The sequence below is a fragment of the Prinia subflava genome, chromosome 5, assembly GCF_021018805.1.
Source record: "Prinia subflava isolate CZ2003 ecotype Zambia chromosome 5, Cam_Psub_1.2, whole genome shotgun sequence".
NCBI lineage: Eukaryota > Metazoa > Chordata > Aves > Passeriformes > Cisticolidae > Prinia > Prinia subflava.
The window spans coordinates 12,349,010-12,371,586 of NC_086251.1; the positions used below are offsets into that span (position 1 = coordinate 12,349,010).

Below are 22,577 nucleotides of genomic sequence, written 5' to 3' on the forward strand. Positions count from 1 at the left end.
ACTCGTATGTGAAATGCTAATGGAAACTTTACTATCCAAGAGCAAGTTCTCTATCTAAGAGACTGCTCACTGCTGCTGGGGAGATGGACTTGAATTTGCCAGTTGAACATGGGTAAAGAGACAGGTGAAAATGTAAGTTGTGATAATTGAGGGCTAAGTATTCTCAGTAAGTGATGGACTGGTATTCAGAGCTGCAGAAAGAAGCTGGAGAAGAAAGAAAAAAAGATATGTCTGCCCAGAGAACTGGTCTGAGTCAAAGCTTCACTATCAATTTTGAAACTTGAACAAATATTCTGCTTGTGTTTGCTATTGAGCTTGCTGCATGTTTTATAGTCTGCAGAGGAAAGGCACTGCTAAAGAAAAACCACTACAATCTGTGGCTATAGACAGGCTTTCAGTTTGTGTGGACTTCCCCCACATGAATAACCAGAGGTCTGAGTGCAGTGATCATAGAGCTGAGTCATTCCATTTGGAAGTCATTCTGCCCACTGTGGTCTCTCAGCTATTTATGAGAGCCACTAGACTAACAAAATGTGGTACTGACAGAAGAGGTTTTTTCTTTTCATTGTTGCTTTTTGGTTTTCTTTTATTTCCCAGGAGAGCAGGTTAAGCTGACATGCAGCAGTAATTCTGTCACCTTAGATCCTAATATTTCTGACAGGAGTAAGAATAGAATAAACAAATAGGTGGGGGAGAAAATATGAACAGGAGATGGGGAGAGAAAAGTCCCATACAGTACCTTCTTTTAAAACAAGTGTTTTGTAATTTTAAAAAGCACTTAAGCTTTAGGTACACTATGCTGCCAGTCTCTCCCTGGATCCTTTGGGGGAGTGGGAATAGTGCAGTTTGATGCTCATTTCACACGCTGCTCTGTTTTTCTGGCTGCTCTTACTCACTTGCATGTCTGGCCTTGGATATGCAGCACACCAACAGTAATATCACTAATTTGATTGGACTGCCTTGATTTAAACAAAAAACTCCAACCCTAAACCAAAACTTTAGAAAGCCCAGAGTCCAAGAATATAGCTGAAAATGATTGGGCTTTTTGTGCATAAAAATTATTTAATCTACTTTTATTAATAAGTACTGCTATAAATGTTGCTTTTATATTTTACTCTTAAAAATTATGTAGAGCAAGGTTTTCACAGTTTAACTTTTCTCTTTTTTTGAGGAAATATAATTTGTGGAAAAAGTGTGTGGCTCTGCTGCATCAGCTTAGCTGTTATGACTCAGATGAAAAATAAAGCTCCAGTTTTTCAGCAGTTATTTTAAATGTCAGATCTCATTACAATTTCTTTTTTTTTGGGTAAGAGTAAACTGTCTTTTTCTTCTGTATTTTTTAATTGTAGATATTAATTGCCCATTTTGTGTGTTCTGAAACTATGCTCTTTCAACTTGTACAAAGATCCTGAGCACAAAGGAAGTGTGTAAGACAAAAAGACATACAAAGAAGTTTTATCAGCACTGCACCGAAGTTTTAGGTAGATCCATTTTAGACAGATTGTCAATACCAAGATCCCAAAATATGAACATTTTTGCACAGAAAGATAGCTGTCTATGCACATTTGTCAACTCTTATGTTCTATTTTCTATTGGAAAAGAATCATTTATCATGTTACAATCACTGTCCAGTACAAAGCTGATCAAGAGGCATAACCATTCATTCATATCTGTCCATCGATGTCAACCCTAAAGATGTATGCAGTTTGTATGAAAACAGAAAAAAAATATTCAAGTAGTTGAATACAAGAGTCTTTAGAACCATCCTCATGTTCTTTTGAGGGATTTTACCCTGTAATGGGAATGTGCAGGAGCTTGACTTTAGGGTTGATACTTGAGGAAAATAATCTTGGAACTGCAGAAATTGCAAATGGCTCTTGAGTGTGATTTCTTGTCTAGAAAGGGAAATAGAAGCGAGAGTGATTTCTACTTATAGTGTTTTTTGATAGGTTTATGTCAAGAGAAGCTCTGAGAAACTTTTATGATGCAAAAAAAAAAATGGAATCCCTAATACAGGCAGAAGAACTGCTTTCATATTCATATCCTTACCCAAAGAAAATAAGTCTTTCCGCTGTCTTTCAGCAGTTAACAGTTATACAGACTCTTTTCAGGAAAAAAAAAAAAAGTTGAAATTACGAATATCAGCAAAGTCATTGTTTGATGGCAACACTGGTAGAGATCAGCAGGTTTGTATGGATAAGGCAGACCTAATAGATCCCATACTGATCACACTGTTAAGATGCTGATTGAGAAGAACTTTCACCCTAACTGATGGGATAGTCCTATTCTTCTCCTCAGTAGGATTTCCCTCTCTCTATTTGAAGCCGTGACTAGGCCTTTGACAAATGCTCAATTTGGAGTACTCAGGCTTAAAAGGGAGACTTTTAAAAATGTTTAATTGGGGCTAAGCGCTAGTTCCTCATGCAGCCCATTGTTTTGAACAAGGGGGCAGGACTAAAGAGTTAACTGCTTCCAATTGTAAATGCATCAGTGGCAGGCACATTACAAAGCTCTATACAATCCTGTGGAGTAAATGGTGGACAGCTCATCACAATTAGGCATGGTCATAATGAAGAGCCAGGAGAGAGAGAAAGGGGCATGGGGAAAAACAGACCTTTTACAAATGTTTTATATGAAGAGAAATTATAGCTAAAAGGGATAGTAATTAGTTTAAAGAATAGGTGGTAATGCCTCCTCTTTGCAGAAAAAGAAAACTTTGAAAGATGGAAAATGGTGGGTTTCTAGCTGGTGATCTGGAAAAAGAGAAAACAATTCAAAGCTTACTGTACGTGGGTGTTTCTCAAAAGAGGCTGTGGTGGGAAGTGTGTGATCTGAGTCGTTTGCTCTTAGCAGAGACAGTAGGCACTCCTGTGCTTGACAGAGACCCTGCATGTAGCCTTGTTTTTACTGGCATGCATCTGTGTTATTGCAGGTGCTTAGCAGAGACAGAGATGCTCATGGTTTGCTTCCCAGCTTTGCTCACCTCTGAGGAAGGCAAGGCCCATCTGGCTCCAGCTGAGAAGAATGCAGGGAAGAGTAAGGCTACAGCCAGGCTTGTGCTCTGGCCTTTTTGCAGTTTTCTGGCTAACCAGTCACCTGTTAAAACAATTTGCATTCTGAAATTTGTTGTTTGGGGAAGAAATGAGGAATGGCAGTAATCTGCAGCAGATTGCTGAAGAGGAGTATAGGTAAACTCAGGTATTGTGCTGCCTGTGGGATACAGGCTGTGGGACACTACTGGGAGGTGAAGCTTTTCCCAGCATGATTGAATTCTTTTGTCTTTTTCTGGCACCAGTCCCACTGTGTGTGTCTTGGGTAAGAAGGATCTGTGTGTCATTAACAGAAACAAAGTACACTCCACATAGACTTTCTGCTGCTTGGATAGGTATGAAGTGCAGTCATTTCCCATAAAGCTAATTGAGTTTTGTGCTGCTGGGATCAACTTCTACGGCTTGGCTGTGTATTTCTGTGTTAGGCCACAGATTCTGAGAACTGCAGGATGACTGCAATCTTTATTTTTCAGTCTGGGATTTTGGAACCACAGTCATCACTCCCTATGACAACTGTGGAATCAATGTTGGTGTTAGCACTGTGTCTGTCACATGGCACAAAATAGATTATGTTAGTAGCGAATGGGATAAGGTTATTATTTCTCAACTGTTTCTGCCTGTAGTAGCATGTGTAGCATGCTTTGTGCTCAAAAAGAGGAAAGTTATTTGTAGTAAAAGCCTGATTCTCTATTGGTAAGTGCACGACGGTTGTGGGACTGCTTTGGTCTCTTTTGCCCCTGGGAAAGAAAAATTGGTATTGCAGTTGTCTCTAATCTGTAACCTGAGTTCTCTGGGAATTTGCCTACATCTACAACATCCATCAGTCTCCAAGGATGAGTAATACCCAACTATACATGCTAGTATTTGTGTTATTGCTTCAACAACTCATAGATTCTATTGAGGTTTTTGTGGTTAAAGTGGAGACACGCAAAATAGAATTTTAAAATGCTAGTTTTTCTGCTGTTCAAACCAGTAGTAAGACTTGTGAGGGGACAAAGTTGGGCCTGGTTTTGGCTTCCCAAAACTTCCTGTAAAATATTTGATTTTTTTTCATTAATTGTACATATTTGCTTGTCATGGCTTCATAGAGAAAGCTGTAGCAAAAAGATTGTCTTTCATCATTGTTCTCTGCAGATCCAAAATCAATATTTCTGTGACTCCCCTTTTCTTTAAATAATCTCTGTAAAGGTCTGCTTTAGCATTTGAATATGTGCAAATAAGATGAATTCATGCCCCCAATTACATTTGTCTTGTACATGAACAAACAGTATGATTAGAAATTTAAAAGATAAAACCTGTACCAGTGCCTTCATCAGGAGTTATGTAAATATAAGCCCTTTGAAAATTACATTTCATTGGTACCAACTGATATAGAAGGGAAACTGGAACCCCAGAAGGCAGGTATTCTGCTGAATTATCAGGAATGAGGGACTGTGAAATTGTAAGTAGTATACAGATTAGATTCTTCGGGTCTCTCCAAATACTTCTTACAGTTTGGGGTTTTTTTTCAGTGAGAAAAAGAGAAATTTGTATCATATATTATTTTAAGAATGAAGAAAAGAAATTTTTGTTTAGATTTAATAAAGGGATGGATGTAGGCTGTGGGATGTTGAAACAGAGAATAGAGGATGCTGCTAGAAAAGGAACAGACACTCAACATTATTCTGAAAGAAACTTGTATCCTTAAAATACTGTTATGCAGATAAAAGGTTGAAAGGAGGGCCTGTATGAAAATCTTGAAAGAATTAATAGGGTTTTGTGTCACATTAATACGCCTAAAAACCTAGGGTAAAATAGGAAGTTGGAAGAAAATGTATTTTTCCACTCAACCTCCTAAAAGTAAGTTGTTTTTATTGCTTTTGCATATCGTGCTTATGTGGAGACTAAAATTCAGATAAATTATTCAGTTTCTCTGCAGAAAGCTCTCCTCAGTCTGTAAAAAAATCTCTCTAACTCTGGTCTTTAGGTGGGTAGTGAGCCTGTACCAGATCAGTCCATTCCTGTCATTTTAGAGAAATACCCATCTTGGAATACCTAATCTCTGAAGTCTGATATAACAGAAGGAAAGCTCTTTCATACACTACTCAGGAGCTGGGTCAGAGAACTAAATATCTTTAGAAAACTGTTTCTGTAAAATTTTATTTTATTTAACTGTTTGGCTAAGCAGGGAGACAAAGTTGGAGGTGATCTAAGCCCAAGAATATATAACATAAATTACCAAGGCATATGAAGAATATAATTGAAAAGAGAGAGCAAGAGATGGGCCCAAATAATTAAAAATTCCAACATTTTTAAAGATCATACTGGCAAGGAAAGGCAGCAATTGATGGAGGCCAGGCCTATAATACTTTCTTGAAGTTTTAGCAAAGTTCTAGAGAGTTTTTCTGTCAGTCTGTGAAGTATAAATGAGGCATTTTGTAAAGACTCTTAGTCATCTGGTAGAATCCCAGTGCAAGGATGAATGGATCAGTACAAGACCATGGGGTCTGTGGGTAATAAAGTCTCTGCAGAATTGCATCTCAGCCATGGGCAACTGTAAAGCAGAAATCTCTTCATTACAAAGGTTTTGGTTCTTCTGGAGGGTTATCTGGTAAGAGTGAACACAGCAGCTTGACCACCCTGCCTCTGTTTGGATGGTTAGTTTGTTCACATCCTTGTTTGTATCAGGCTGTGACTGTAAATCAAGTTTTTTCCTGGGCTGCCATTTACAGAAACAGTAATATTCATTTTAAGCTTCAATGCCTGCAAATGCTTGCTAGCATTTAAATGCTAGCATTTAGCTAGAAAATGTTCTTTGTGAACCCGTATTTTTGTCAAATCAAAACCTACTGAAAGTGCCTTAATTGTAAGATTTATTAATAATTGGAAATTTGTTATTTAATTTAGAGTTTAAACGTAGTTACATATGCCAACTTAGTGCCACAAAATAGCCTAGGAATATTCTTAAGCAGTTATGTCAGCTAAATTTTATTGCAGCTCCATTAGTATTACCATTAAGCAGCTGACTAAAGGTCATAATGAATACTTACTATTTTATATCACCCAGGAGGTACTAAGTACAGCTGGAGTCTATTTCACTACTCGAACACATATAATAGTCGACAAATTGTCGATCAGTGGATGTGTCCATCTTATCAAAGTACTTTGTCTGCCCAAGTATGCAGCAATTCTTCTGGTGTGCATTGCATAATAGATGGTGGAGGTTTTTTAAAAAAAAGGGAAGTTCTTATTAAAGGGCTGGTTGCTACAGTCCTACTTTAAGTACTGCCTGTAATTCTGTGCTTGTACTGACATTTCAGAAGTGCAGTCAGGGCTTACATGATTCTTGCTAACCAGTTTAACAAGTGGGGTAACAGCTGTTGAGATTTCAAGATGATGAAAATTATTCTGTAGATTTTATTTTGTTGATGTTTTGTTGGTACTACTTTTCATAATTTTCTGATCATATAATTCCTTCTACTGATGCCAAATTCTGCTGGAACAAAATCATGCCCTTATTGCAATTGTTTTAACAGCTGTTGCAAAATAAGTCTTGGCCCTTAACAAACCAGTTCAGTGCATTTAGAATGGATTTTTTTAGAATAGTTGGTGGGAAAAAACCATCAAAATAGATGGCTTGATGAATACGGCGATTTGAGCTTACTTTACTCTGCATGATAAATATCATGCAGAACTGTGTGAGCAGCATGGACTTGGGATCCTTTTAACTGTAGTTATCTATCTGATGTTTTTCAACAATTTTATTTGCAACAGGAAAGCCCTGGCTTTAAGTAGAAATACTTCATATTTTCAATTTTTGCTTTCTCCTGTTTCAAGTTGATTTTATGTGTACATAGAGCTACACAGGATAAAGTGACAACTTCTTTATGAAATATGAAAAAATATTCCACAATCATCTTGGTCCTATTTCTTTTCACTACAAAAAGTCTATGAAACTTCAGACTTCATTCAATTTCACATTCATTTTGGCAGCAATAGTACTGTAAAACTGCTCATTTCCTACAGGGTTTTTGCAATATGTATTTTAGCACACACATTCAGCAATGAGTGACTTTTGATCTAAAATGAACTAAAAATACTTTATTATCAAAAATGGTGTGTGTGTATGTGAATGAAAGAAAAGGTTAGCCCTTAGCTGTGTTTGGCTTAAATGTCTTTTGACATTAACTTGTTCAAAAAAGAATAATTTACACTCAAATATGATTGTATTAACAAGCAAAAATAGGATCCTCATTTAAAAGTTTGTTTTAAAGACCTAAATTTATTTCCTTTTCTTTGTAAACACAAATTTTCTTCTTTTCAGCAGCAAGTCTTTTCCCTTTATTAGCACTAGGCAATCTCTTACTATTAGCAGCAAATTGCAAGACAAGAAAGGGTTATATTTTTATGACGAAATACCTTGTTGGCCTTATCAGTCAGGGTAATTAGGTAATTCAGCAGCCACAATTCAATGAGACTTGATGTTCAAATGTTGCTCTTCTCCACATCTCACCCTGGCTGAAGCTGGGAATGTAATTGAGGCCACAAAAGAAACGGGATATCTCAGAAATGTCCCAAATCTCATGGCTATCACCAAAGTATGTGCTGGTCAGGTGGGGCATAGCAGAGCTGCAAGTTGAAATTTTGCCTTGCCATAAAAGGGACCAAATAGTTGTGTCTTAGACTTCCTTGTCAGACTATCTAAACCTGATGGGAACAGTGAAGCTGCATTGAGATTCAATAGAAATTGAAAAAATGCAGACAGAAAAATGGGAATGAAACTAGAGATATTTTAAGAGTATCAGAGGCTTAAACCCCCAAACTTTCTGTACAGTATCAGAGAGAAACAGAAGCTACACTTGTAACAAGTGGCTTTTATGCTCTCATACACTCACATATCAGTTGATATCTTCTTTCGGACTAGAAGTAATGGAATATAAAAATTCAAAAGAGAAGAAATGATGATTCCTGCTGACAGAATCAAAGATTATGGCTTTTGCAGCATATTTAGGGTAAAAAAATATTCCCCAAATATCCACAAACCCAAAGAATTGTATAGCTCATTTACTAGTGGAAACTTCCAAATTCTTCTTGGTGCAGAAAAAACCTCGCAGATATGATTAAATAAACACTTAAGTTGCACTTGGACAGAAACATGGGATGTGTCCAAATACCCTATAAGTGCAATGAGCAACTTTAAAATCCATTAGTTGCTTAGCTAAAGAAGGTCTTTAAAAAATAAAGATTTTGGGTTTAGTTCAAGCAGGCTTATGTGACCTCAGTGCAAGAGTCCTAAAAGACTCTGCTGAGATGACTTCTGGTCAACCTTTTTATTTTTATTAAAATGTGATTTTTTTGCATATTTTAAAACCCAAGTCATAAAATTGTGGTAGTGCACTGAACTGAAAGCAGAATGGTTTTGATTTGTTTAAATTGGTCAGCTTGCTATTGATTGCAGGTAAATGAATGGAAATGTTGATCATGAATTCAAAAAAGAGTTACAGAATGGAAACATGGTTCATGGCTGTCACATAGTTTTATGATGAAAACTCCTTGTAAAACAAACTTTCAGTTTCCTCATGGGGTTATAAATCTAGTGAATGTACTGTCTAGACAGAGAGTATTTAGGCTTAAAAAAACTCTTGATGTTGTGTTGGAATTAAGAGGAACAGTAGCCCTGTCACAGCAGTATCTAACAAACAAATTGAAACTGGCCTCACTGGCAGATGGCAAAGAGGAGTTTTCAGTGAAGAGTGCTTATTCTGTGGGATGTTTCCAATGGCATCCTGCTAAGGACTGATTCTGCCAGTGTTTGGTGTCACCTTCACTGACAGGACACCAAGTCACACATCTTCACCAAGAATATTTTTGGACTAGGATTAGTGGAAAATTATGAGGGAGGGCATCCTCAGGTTTTTATCACTTTGTGTCACATAGACTCTACCTTCTGAAATAAAATGTATTTTGACACACTCGGGTGTAAGGCTCTACAGAGGAGACAAGTGTCAACAGAAATGACAACATCCTGTGAAATGGTCACTGACTTAAAAATTTCGAGGTCACAATGGCAAGAGTGATGAACTGGAGTTCTTAGGGAAATGTGCCTAGCAAGGCCGGTGGGATTCCTGGATGTGGCAGTAGTGGGCTGGAAAGTGATTTTTACCTCCAACAGCTGAGTAACTGTTTCCCAATCAATACTCTGCTAACTGTTCTCTTACAGACCCTTTGTATTATCTGGGGAGGCAGCTTGTCTTTGTCATTGCTTTCATGCTTCTTTAGCTCAATGTTATAGGCAGAATGTTATGAAGCAGAAGAACAGGTACACAAGCAATTTCTCAGATAAAAACTTTTTCACCTGAGATGGTCTGTTGTCAAGGCCTAAAGGAGGACTTGTGTGTCCTGGAGCTGTTCCTGGTTGTCCTGGAGCTGTTCCTGGTTCCGTGCAGCTTTTCTGTACAATGTGGAGCTGGTTTTGACACCATCTGCAGTGGTGGTGAGAGAATGTTGTGATCCTTACTCTTGAGATGCATTTCCTCTGGGACATCATAGAAATTGTGCTCTGATTTCATGATTTGAAGTCATGCCCATCTGCAGGGTAGGGCCAGTGCCTCTTCCCAGTCCTGGAGGCAACCTGAGGGGGAGCACATTAATGACAGTGTGAGGACGCTGCAGCAGGGAGCCCCTTGGGGAGAGCTTCGGAGTAAATGAAGCAAAAGCCTTGTGTAGGGGGGAGATAAAGGAATCTGCTCAGACAATATCTTCCTCACAAATGCTGTGCAGACATATCAGCCAGTCTTACTGAAACCTGACTGCAAGTTTGTTTTAAAACTATATTTAAATGTTTAAGACTTAATTTTAAATGTTTTGGCATTTGTGTATTTGTAGAAGTACTTCAGCTCCATTTAAGCACTGGATATCCATTTACATTCAAGAATGTATCACTCCTTTATTAAATATATACTCCAAGGACCTAACACACTGTCTCCAAGTAGCAGTTCTACATTCATGTATTCTTTATCACTTCTAAAACATTTAGTTCTGTGTAAAACATTTAAGTTCCTTACTGTCTGTAAGTATTGTGGTAGCTGTGCACATGGCCAGTGGAGGCAAAGATTGACTGTTTATTAACGTATTAACTAATGTTTTAAAATTCAGCAAGTCATTTTAAACGACATAGAAAGACATTTTCATATAGAAGTGTTTTTAGACTAAATATAACTTACTGGAAGACAGTAAGCCTAAATATGTGGGAAGACCAGAATAATGCTCAAACTGGTCAAAACAACTATATGTTTGTCTTAAAAATTGTTTGCAGACAAAAATTTTAATCTTTTATTTGCTTTTAGGTAGCCAGAATCTTATTAACATTTTTTCCAAATTCTTTGCAAGGGGTAGTAACTCAGTTATTCGATAGCTAACTGACAATAATTAGCCTATTATGATGATTAATGCTTATTTAGGACATTTAATTTGCATGCTATAAGCATGGTGAGACAGCTAATTTGAAGTTATGCCAAATACAGTATTTAGTTTTTATATACAACGTTTGTTTGCCTTTCCAAATATAAAATAATTGACAAGAATAATCATAGCTGAGGATGTTAGGTCAGCAAGTTTTCATTTCTCCTTTTAATAACAATGATGTGTTACTTAGTGAACCAATTAGCAAGGTAAACTTTACTTGCACTAAAAAATGCATAAGGCTAAGGAAGAATTCCTAAATTGTAGTTAATGGAATGTCAACAAAGATGCATATTCTGTCATTTTTGCTCAGGTGAGAACCATCTGTCCCAGATAGATAGCATTTCTCCAAGTTCTCACAGGAAGAAGGATACAAGGTCATTTTTATGCACCTTGTAATCAGGATTGACTTTATGAAAGTCAATTAAGCTACTAGGTGTTAGCCATGGTTTCAAAGAAATAGACAGTGAAAGAATAAGTGTCTTTAATCATGGTTACTAGAGGCCTTCACTTTTTTCCCTGAGAAATGCCTCCATATTCATGTGGAACTTGCATCATGTTCGGGATATTTGGAGGGGCAAATTTTTCTTGATGCTTCTGATTGCTCGAATTCTTTGACCCAGACAACAGAGCACACTTCAAAATGTGATACTCTTTTCCAAAAGTTTCAGTGTATCTGAATTTGAAGCTTAAGTCTCCCTAAGTATGCTTCAGAAGAAAAAGCCAAAAGGGGAAACATGTAGAGGCTTGTAGGAGAAAAAGAATGTCTGTAGTAGTGTCTGGAAAGTGATCTGGTGCCTTTGGAAGATAAGGAGAAAGACATTTCTCTATGGGAAGTGTTGAGGTTTCCTTCAAAGCCATCCTTAGGTTTCAGCCTTTGAAACAGCAGGCATTGCAAAATTCCTCCATGGGCATCATATAAAAGTAGATAGCACATCTATGTTCATGTACCAGTCCAGCCAGTCATCTCTGCTTAGTAAATATTTCTGCTTGTTTTCTGCAAAAGGTATTTCTGACTGTTCTTGCCAGCTAACCAAACAGCTGAACTGTGGGTCACTGATGAGAAACAGAAGAATCTACCTTTTGTGAAGTGCCCAAATGTATATTTTTATTTTTTTTTTAAATCATCTATCAACTTCAAATTTGAAACACATGGGATATGTTGCAGGATATTTATTCTTGGTCACGCCATTGTTTCCTCAAACTGCTGAGAAAGCAAAGTGTCTGGATGCTTTCTGACTCTGAGGAATAAGAGGGGGAAGAGACAATTGTTCTCCTAGAGGTGATGACAGGACCCCAAGTCTCTGTCATTTGCCCAGGGTCCTTTTAACCTTTTGTTATTTGGAAAAAGCTGGCACTCTGTATTAATCTGTGTGAAAAATAGTGGACCTATTTCTGTCCATTTGACCTCCCCTACCCTGAAATGATCACAAGCCAGTCAGGCAAGCTGTAGCCAGCACTTCCTCCAGCACTCCCACTTGCCTGCTGAAGCACAGTCACAGCATTTACCACATTCTTGCAAGGAGCCAATTAACATGCCTGGAATGGCTAAAGGAGAACAGAGCAGCTATGCCTGCACTCAGTAAACCGAGGAAGCCCAGGCATGGCCTTGTGTTCATCCACAGGGCTTCTGTGACCCCCAGCCATGGCATGGTCTTTGCCCAGCCCTAGGCTGGCCCTGCCCTCGATGATGCCCAGGTGTGGGGCAGGGCTGAGGCCCTTTAGTGAGCAGGATGAATGAGGGATGCTCCCATGGTGGGGCTGGGAAGGATTTGGCCCATAGACAGGAGCCATGGCACACTGCTCAGGGCTTTGTCTCCTTTCTGTTTACAATTACAGACAGAAAAATGAGAAACTGTTCACAGTTTCTCAGTAAGAATATGGGGAATCACTGGTTATCCACCACCTACTTAGATCCTCTTTATTTTATTTTTCTATTACATCTCCCAACACTTCATTACCACCCTTGTAACTTAGAGGAGTGCAGAGACCAATTTAAAATCCACTGAAAGAGCCTTTGGCGTTCTGTAGTGGCTCCTGGATCAGGGCCAGGGGGTATAAACTGCTAGTGGCAAGTTTACAACAGTGCTCCCTTTGTAGGTGCCACTGCTGGGCCTTACTGAGGTGGCTGAACACTTTAACAAAAGTGATTTTGCAGATTAACCCTGTGACAAGCTGTGTGTTCTCAGTGGGAACTCTTCCAAATTTTTAAAAACAATGATAGTTCTCTGTCCATGAATGCTGGACTATCACATTCTGCCAACACAGGGGAGCTTCAGAGGGGATTTTTTGGGCTATGCTGAAACTTCCCCTGTCTTTGTACTCTAACTAATTTAATCAAAGGTTAATTTGCTGCTTGCTTTATTATCCCCACATTCAAATATACACAATGCAATATTTTGTGAGCTTACTTCTGAAATAGATTCTAGCAAGGTTAAAAAAAATTAGCTTCCTTGCACTGCATATATACCATCTTAGTACTACACTAGTCATGCATTAAAAATACCTCTGATCTGCCATTGCCACAGAAAATTAACTGTAAACTGAATGGAAAAGTGGTGCATCACACTTCAGTCTCAATCCTACTCTTTCACTCTTGGATTTATTCAGATCGAGAATAATATAAATACATTAGTCAGTAATTTGGTTTTTACTCATTCACAGGCAAAAACCTTAATTTCCTTAGTTTGATGTTCTGATGGAAATGCAAACTGTTCTGATGGAAATGCAAATCTTCAGGAAAAGTTCTGAAATGGTTTAAATTGTCCATTGCATATTTTTGATCACTTACATGAATTCAAGGACTGCCCTATTTGAAGCAAAGATCAGTTAAGCCAAACAATGAAACATGTTCCTGGGTGAACACCTGCCTAAGAATAGTATAGTATTAAATTCTACCAGTATTGGTAATTGGAAAACAAAGAGGTTGGATTACTAATGGGTAAGTCAAACTGATGAATTATTGCAAAAATTTTTTTAAAAATTGGAACAGTTCTGAGTTGAAACATGTTGAAGCTCAGAGAGTAGGTTCACAGTAGGTTTTCTAATGAAGGATTATTCTTTTTTTGTTACATATGGGATCATTTGTAGTCATGCTTCATTTTTGCTGTTGTTGAAAACTTAGGTTAAACCTGTCCTTGTGAAGCTTGGAAGTGCTTGATATGTTTGTGCAGCCTTGAATTCACCATGCACAAACAAAAAATCCAACCATGTAGAAGATGCAGTGATGATTTCCCAGCAACCAGTGGCTTGTGGCTTGCAAAACATTTTTTTTTTACTATTCCAGTTGTGATTTGTTACTTTCTACTCTTCTTTTACATAACGTGCAAAGGTCTGTTGTTTTTGGTGAATCATTGATACAATTCTCCTGCAACCAAAAACAAAGAAGGCAGTAGTGCTTATAATAGAGGGTGCCTGATTGATAAGCTAGCTGCAGCCAAACCTGCTCTGGCTAATTGTCTTTCAAATGCCCTCATTAATCAAACCGAGGAGTAACTCTGACAGGAGGGCTGTCACTGTTTTCATGATTTCCTACCACTCAGCTCACAGTGTGAGACCTGGCTGCGTACCCAAATCGTGGCCTTTAAAGCAGTTTTAATGCCTGCTCACTGCCGAGCACTCCTGGCTTTGGTGGGATGGGGGCCTGCCCAACTCTGAGGCATGATCTATCCCAGGAGACCAATTTAGCAGTTATTTAATGATTCATAGCTTGATGTCTGGAAATGAGTGCTCCACGCGATAACATACATAAACAAATTTAATTAGTTTTTGCCTTTTTTGCATAAGTAGCCACTAGTGTATTAAAGCTGCAAACAAAACAGGTAGGCTGCCTGGAAAGTCATTGAAGCTGGTTAACAGCAGATCTTGGTAAAAGGCTGTGGTGCTTTCTTTCATCTGCTGATAGTCACTGATGCCTCTTTGGTTGGGTCTTGAAGTTGCTGGGTTTGCTTATTAAGAACAAGGGAAGCAGCTGCCCCAACTAGCTTTTACCTAGGTGTTAGAATGACATATCTACGATAAAAACTGGCAGTCTCTCATCTACTTCTCTTCAAAGTTGCAGAACATAATTTTTTGAAACTGTTTTAAAAGGATGTGCTTCATATATTTCCTGTTTTGCAATCTATTGGAAATATTATTTAGTAAACATCAACCTGAGTTATTATTCAGAGATAGGGATTTATATATTTGCATTTTTATTGAACATACATGAAAACATTGCAAAATTATTTGTAGTTGTGCATGCTATAAAATAGGGCAAAATACTTAATGCTTAAGAAAGCAAATTGAAAGCTTAAGGGACAGAATTTTTTTAACCTTATTTTGCAATACTGCATAATTAACACTGGTGATGTATGAAGTGTATGGAGGTTTGTTTCTCTACTGTTAAGTGTTTCATATTCTCTGTGGAGCAGAATTCTAGAACTGATAGTCCAGAATAATATCTTGTCATTCTCCTAAGCAATAGAAGTGAATATATTTTGCATGAAAATATGTTGTATTTTGCATATATTCATAATAAGTGAAATTCTTACTTTAATAACATTTCAGGAAAAATTATTCAGCAAAACACATTACAAATATTTTATACTGGAGGGTTTCTTTGAACTCCAGACAGCAGAGCAATATAGTTTGTCTTTTTTTCTTCGTCTGGGAACAATTCCTACCCACCAAGTGGAATATTTACTCCTATGAGAGGTGCCTTTTTCTTAATTAGGGCAGTTTGATCATAAATTTTTGCAGATCTTGGTTTTAGATTACAAACTGTCTAAAATAGACATCTTGTTTTCCTGAGCACACAGAGGAAAATCTTAGCATGGAACATGTTGGTTCCAGGAATCCTACAGTCATCACTTTATAAATGTGCTTGATCTGAGACTTGAACAAAGAGGGCCAAGCCATGATTTAAGATGATATTCTGCTGTCCAAAAGTGAAAATCTGTCTACAGCAAGTGCAGCGGAAACTTCGTTATTTGTCTCAGTGGGGCAAATTTTATTTTTGTTGAGGTATTGCCAACTTTGAAAGCAATTTAGACAGGGAAAGAAGGTGGGGACAGGGGACAAATTGCTTTTGACCCTTTTCTTTTAGAAATTTAACAGACACCATTGGCTTGTTTCTGCCAGTACCTCCCAACACCTATCAGAAAATGTATTTTCTCTGAGTCACTATTAATTTTATATCATGGCATTTTATTTTGAGAGACAGCATTCCAAGTGGTGTGATTTATAGGACATGAATATCTAGGTAGATACTACCTCCTGTTTTCTCTCTTCTATAACCCAGAACAAAGAGCCTTAAAGGGGTATACTAAAATCTAGGTACCTGCTCCTAAAATTTGACTGACTTTAACAAAACCAGTAACATGTAGGTAAACATTTTCAAAGGCCTATGGGTGATTTTTTGAACTCATTCAATGCCTGTAGGTTGTGCTCTGTGGACACTTATAAGGATTTCTGATTAGTGTCATCATGCCCCCTATAAATCTATTTTCTCAGGAATCTATATTTTGGTGATAAAAACTTGTTCTGCAGTGGAAGGTCTTGGCATAATGGCAGAATTATTACTATTTTTACTGAAGTTGAAAAGCAATTCTAACACCTTGTCCCCATCCTCTAGAAATGGTCTTTTTTTTTTTTTTTTTTTTTTCTGTGTATAATGCAACCCAAATACATTTGTTTGGGATTTAATAAGGTAATATTAATCACTATACACGTCTTTTCTCACACAGATTGTGGTGGACCCTACAGGTCCAGCCTTGTTGCTGTTATCTGCTTGTGTTGACCTCTGGCAGACTTATCCATAGAGCCCTTACTTGGGAAAATCTGTCAGCTTCTGACTTATTCCTGTTGTTTCTTTCAGATTTGGACTCCCCATATCAGGGTGGCTCTTTAAAATACAGTGAAGAATCAAACTTTGTGTTTAAGTGTCTTCCCAAGAGCTATCCTAAGAGCTATCCCAAGAGATGTCACATCATTTTAAGATTTCGCGCATGGGTTCTTCAGCTGTGAGCAGGAGCCCTTTCAGGCTTGGTCATCTGAAGTTTTGTATATGTTGAATGTGGCCCATAGGTCTGTTAAAAAGCACAGATTATTATTCAACAGGACCTACAAACCAGAAAATACAACACCTAATTTCTTTTGAACCTGGCCAGAGCTTGCTGCTCAGAGTTAGTACAGGTACCATCTTGACAATTGTTACTATGCCTGCTCCTCAGGGAGGAGCAGTGCTGGACAGTGCTGCCTTCTGTGTAACAGGTGATGTTTTTGCTATGCAGGTAAATGAAGAGTTTATTTTTATTCTGACTGGCCTTCTAGTGGCAGTGATTCCCCTCTGCAGCTAGCTCAATAAAACATTTGCATAGGAAATAAATTTAGCGATTTATGTTTTAGGTCTGTCTATGGAATATTCAGTGTATCTGTTGAGAAAGACACTCTGCTACTCCCTTTTGAGATCAGGCATAGGCTGTAGCTAAACCCATGCTTTATTTGTGGAACTGTTGTGGATTGTGCAAGAAATTACAAAGTGCTTCCCTAAAAGAACTTCTGAGTGTAGCATTTGGTTGCAGGTAGTAAAGAGCAACAGTGTTTAAAAAATGCTAAAAACCTGAGTGACTGCTGCAGGCGCACTTTTGAGCAAATAGACTGCACTGTAGCAACACTGTGCAGAGTGATATTGTGGGTTAGGCAGACTGAAATAACTGGATAGAGTTGAATGAAACTGATTAATTTTTTGATGGTTTTAGCTGGTCGTGTGCCAAAACTTATTTTCTTTTATCTAACGATAGTAGTTGTGATATATTAAGAATAAACAAGATTATAAGGGAGTGTTCATTAGTAATAGAAGGGCTATTTCAACTTACTTTTCCTTTTGTTTTTCTCATGTATAATATGTAAATATGTTTTAACCATAACTTCAACAGTTTATTAGCTACGGCTTTTTTAAAAAACAAGAAAAAAACACGCAAAACATACAAAACCAAGGTGGTAGTATAATACTTATAGGACAATTTTACATTTTGTGTTGCAGAAACGATGTTGCTCATTCAGCTGTGGTGAGAATGAGGTGGGAATACGTCAGTGGAGAAAGACATATGGTAAGAATTTGTCATTAAAGGAAAAACATACAGGACTGTCATCAAAGTTAAATGCTCATGGATCATGGATTAGACTTAATCTGAGGGCTCATTTAGCCCTTTGGTATGAAGTGTATTTGTGAGTACAATGCTAATGGTGATTATTGCTCTGATGGATCATCTGCTCAAGAATAATAATTGATAGGACCTTCCTGAATTTGTAACATCACCTTATCCCATGGGAAAAATGCATAGATGGGAAGAGCTCCATTATGAAATGCAGATGTATGGAGCAGTTTTTCTCTCTTTCAGTATTTTCCAGTATTTTATTTGTTGTTATGAAGTCTTAACACTAAAAACTGAAATTTCATATCAAACTTCAGCAGAAAAATGTGGTTACTGGTGAAAGATGCTTATTGGATTTTGGTTTATAATAACAAAAGTATTTGGGCTGAAAGTGCTTTGCTGGTGGATTCAGAACTATCTGGTGTAAGTCAGCTCTGAATAGGACATAAGAAACACCAGAGTTACTACTTCAGCAAAGTCAAATTAATTTTTGCTTTTTAATTCTTTTTATTGTGTGAACTTGCCATCTTGAAACTATGACAGATGAAAGCAAAGGCATTGTTTCTATAAGGCACAGCATTGTGAAAGTCAACTGAAATATAACCCAGGAGTTTGGTGTGAAATTTTTCATTTCAAGGAACAGATACATAAGACTGCTAACTTGTCATCCATGCTGGGTTTAAGCTCTGAAAATTGTGGGTAAAATTAAGATGTCTTCACCAAGATATCAGAAATGTAGATATCAAAGGCTGGGGAAATCACCCTAGATTCACTTTACAGTCAATTAAAGAAAAATGACACCTTCAGAGAGTGATTCATCTCAGCCTAAAATAGGCAGGTCAGACAACTTGCCCCCTGGAGGTGCCTGTTTCTCTCCATTGACTCTAGGAAAGCCTACAGTGACAAACTCAGAATTAAATGTGCAAAGCTTCAGTGTCTAAAGCTAGGTTAGATGAATCTCACTGTGTGGTAAGAAGGACAGGCTCTGCCAGCTGTACTAGTGGTGAATAACAGCTAACAGCTTCCTGGGGTGCTACAGTGGGATTGTTTCTGGAGGGAATTGAGATGGCCTGGCTGAGAAATTCTGCGGGTCCTCAAGGTGAATGATCCCAATGATGATTTTTGGGATTTTTTTATTCTTTAGTTTCATTGCTAGTAGGCAGTTTTATTTCAATTGTGGAGGAAAAAAAAAAAAAAAAGGAAATCCTGTGGAATCCTAAAAAGGAAGGTATATTTTATTCTGTTGAGTGGTAAATTTTGCTGTGGGATTTTTTCAAAAGCCAATGGCTGTCTATCATTTTTTTTCCCATTTGGCTTCTCCATTTGTAGTGTAGCGGAGTGTAGATAGATAGTGGCTACCCTGTTAATCCAGCAAAGCATAGAGCAACGGGGTAGACATTTTATTAAAGGTATGGCGAGGTATGCTGGTTTTGGAGGATGTCTGTGAGATTGAAGATCCAGCTACATCTGTAATCAAAATCCTTCCCCATTTAAAAAAAAATTGAGAAGGATATGGGAATGAATGGTGGTGCTGTTTTATACAACATTTGCTAGTAACAGAGTTAATAGGAAGGATATAATATTATGAAAATATTTTAAATAGTGGTTTTGTGTAGTTTACAAATTAGAAGTACAGGATTGCTCAGAATACCCTTGCTTAAAAGGGAAGTGCCCTGAGCACTGAGCTATGCTGTCATAGAATATGTTCAACCTTTTAGGTCACAGGATACTTTTCATGCTGAACTCCTGCAAATACAAAACAGTTTGAACATAACAAGAGCACAAGGGCTTTTTTGCTTCTTCCAGAAATCCCCAGAAGTGGGAGGATGAAAAAAGTCCCAATAGTATTTATGACTTTTATTTTCTGTTGTTCAGAGAACCTGCCAAACATATAATAATTAGAACTCTGTGCTTGAGGTCATCCTGGTTCAGTGAATTTGTACCTGAGCTGATGTTTTCAGTTACAGAGTGTTCTGAATTTTCTGGCAGTCACAGATAGCGCAAAGTGACTCAATAGTTCAACACACTTGTAACCTGCTGTTATTTGTTTTTTATTGGGTTTTTTTCATGTCTTGACAAATACTAAAAATAGGACATAGATTGTTCCAAATCTTGAATGTACCAAGTGACTAAAAAAAATCTGAGAGATAGAGGAAGGAAGCTTAAATGTTTACAGCTTCTTACATCTTCTCTTGCTCATATATCCATAAACAAAGTCCTTTCTTATTTAAATATTTCCCAATACAACCTACCATGTCAAATGCTCTATGAGTTTAGCTGCTTGTAATTTACCAGGAAAACAAGAGGAAAGTGCACAGAAGGCAGGCTGCATACTTTGAACTGAAATGGCACAATTAATTAATTAATAGTGGTAGGATCTCTAAACAGACATCAATGAATCTTTGTAAATTTAAACTTAGCCAAGCATGTTGTATAATACTCTGTATTCCTCTTCAGACAACTCAGAAATGAGGTAGTTCTGAGCACGTGCTGGCAGTTGTGTGCATGTTGCTAATCAATCTTCTGTGTACAACTTATAGGCTGCTTCACCTACGTTTACTTTTCATTTAGTCCTTTTCAGATACTCATTCAAAAATCTTTGAAGAGTGTTCCTCAGTTCTGTGATCTTTCTTCAGTGAAAATGAGTAGAGCCACAAAAAGAACTAGAATAGAATTAATTCTCTTCTGTGTAAAAGAGAATGGATAAAAGCTTGATTTAATACAAGTATGTGATAACACCGCTGTTATAAGGCACCTTTTGACCAAATGGCAAACGAGCTGAAGTGAATCTGTTCCTTGCCATGCAAGGCCTTCCTAATTAATGGGGGAAATCCTTCATCAGAAAGATGAAGAAAACTGAGTAGAACTGAGTACACTAATGCTGGGAAAGGGCAAATTTCCCTGTACTTCTGTAGTTGCTACCATTTGCAATCGGGAGGCAGGTAAAACTGTTAAAATAGGAACATTACTTTGAATGCAAATGTGTCTTGGTTTAGAAAGACAGGTATCTGTCAGGGAAAACTGGAGTTTCCCTTGGAATAGAGAATGTAAAACCCTCTCCCTCCAAATTATTACAATTTTGCAATTAGGAGCTTACAGGCAAAAATATGGGAATAGGAGTAACAGTTCTTTACTAGGAATATTAAAAAATGCAGTAGTGCAAAAAACAAGCAAGCAAACAAATGAAAGTCTTAGAAAACCCTGACAGAGTCAGGAATATGACCTGACACCCTGTCAGCCAGGGTGTTGGAAGCAGTCCAAATAAGTCCTCCTGGAGTGACAGATGTGGTTCTGTTGGAGTAGAGATGATCCTGTAGGGTTCAGTGGTGGTGAGATGAGTCCTGTCTTCCTCTGGGAATCCAGTGGAAAACAGTATGTCTGGGGTCCCCGTGTCACCATTTTCATCTGGGTAGGGAATGGTTGGCTCCTCCCCAGTGGGTGGAGCATCTCACAATGGGATGGTGTAATGTGTCGTGTCATTGTTGAGCCTTAATGGCCCATTGACAGAAGATATACCCCAGAGGGTGGACGAAGTTGATGAAAGAGAGAAGAAACACTGCCCCACCTGGTTTTAACAGCTGGGCTATTATCAGAAGGCATCCACCCTCCTCCCCCCTGAAGTTACAAGAGATAAAGGAAAAAAAGAAACCATCCCCCAACTGCTTTCTACAGATGAAATAGAATACAGATTTTTTTTTTGGTTACGTAACCCAAGACAAAGTGAAATTGAGGGAGTGGGATAATTCAGAAGTAGAAAAAAAAATTACCTTCACTAAAAATCAGGGATTGTCTTTCCTATGTTGGAATGTCTGGAAAGTAATTTTATAGACCTATTTTTGACACAGTTCACTTGGAATATAACTTATTTACTTGAAAAATATTTATCTGGAAACATACGGTGGAGCCTCTTAGCTACACTGGTTTTCATCACAGAGGCAGTCTTGATGGCTTTCTCCCAGGACTTCCATGATCTGAAAATAGACTATTTTGAGTTTTACAGAATATCTTCCTGAGTTCAATTTCAGCATGATTGCAGTGCTTTTATACTTTAATAGTAATAACTATTTCCGTGGGGTTTAAGAGGTGTTTCAGGGCTTGACATCCAGTGATATTTCTCAGGTTTTTGAAAGGATGGTTTGAGTAACTCTTGTAGAAATTAATGCAAGGGCACAATATTTTTTGCCCTCACAGGACTGATTACATGATTAGCCCATTAAAAATCTGTATCACTGGGCAGGTATTTCTTTGCTATGGACCCTCCAGGAGTTAGAATATTCAACATTTTGAGAAAATAATCATCACTGTTGGATTTACTAGAAAGTTTAACATTTTATTGGGTGTTATCCCAATGTTCTGGTGATAGAAGAATTGGAAAAAATTCTGTGTTGCTTCAGTGACTGGATGTGATTTTTTCCCCATAAATTTCCCATTAATTTTTTTCCTTGCTCAAGTGGATTTATCTCTGTAAGTTATAGCAAAGGATACGCCTTCTTGTTTAGAAGTAAGAGTATTCTGGGAGTAGAAATGGAATGCTCAGACTTGACAAGGTTACCCTTGTAAAAAATTGGATATAGTGTGGCTGCTGGCCTAATTACCTTTTCCTTGTTTGAGTTCAAATGCTATTGTGAGTAACAGGCAGTGACTCGAGCAAACACAACGGAAATTTTCTTGAAGAAACAATACAAGTAGTGAAATGGGGGACATGTAGCTCATTGTTCTGGTGAAGGCAGTATTCAAAGGATGGTAGGCTTCTTTCTAAGTCTCACCGTTTTCTCTGGGAGTACATTTCCATAAGAGTTTTTCTTCAGGAGAAAGAAATACTTGTTCTCACTTGCTCTGCTTTGGTAGTAGCAACAGAAGTCTTGGAAATGCAAGACCTAACACATCCATGTGGGTCCAAACCTGGGAGGCTGAGGTGAATGTATAAAAACTAATAAATATCAACTTACTG

The 22,577-nt window shown here is 37.8% G+C and overlaps 1 long non-coding RNA gene across 1 annotated transcript in view; it reads left to right on the forward strand.

The window, feature by feature from the left end:
• Positions 1-17,624, forward strand: part of LOC134550755 (uncharacterized) — a 106,559-nt gene extending 88,935 nt beyond the window's left edge. The window contains exon 4 of the long non-coding RNA XR_010080417.1: positions 17,515-17,624. This is a non-coding gene — a long non-coding RNA (uncharacterized LOC134550755). The remainder of the gene's footprint in view (positions 1-17,514) is intronic.
• Positions 17,625-22,577: the final 4,953 nt, after the last annotated feature.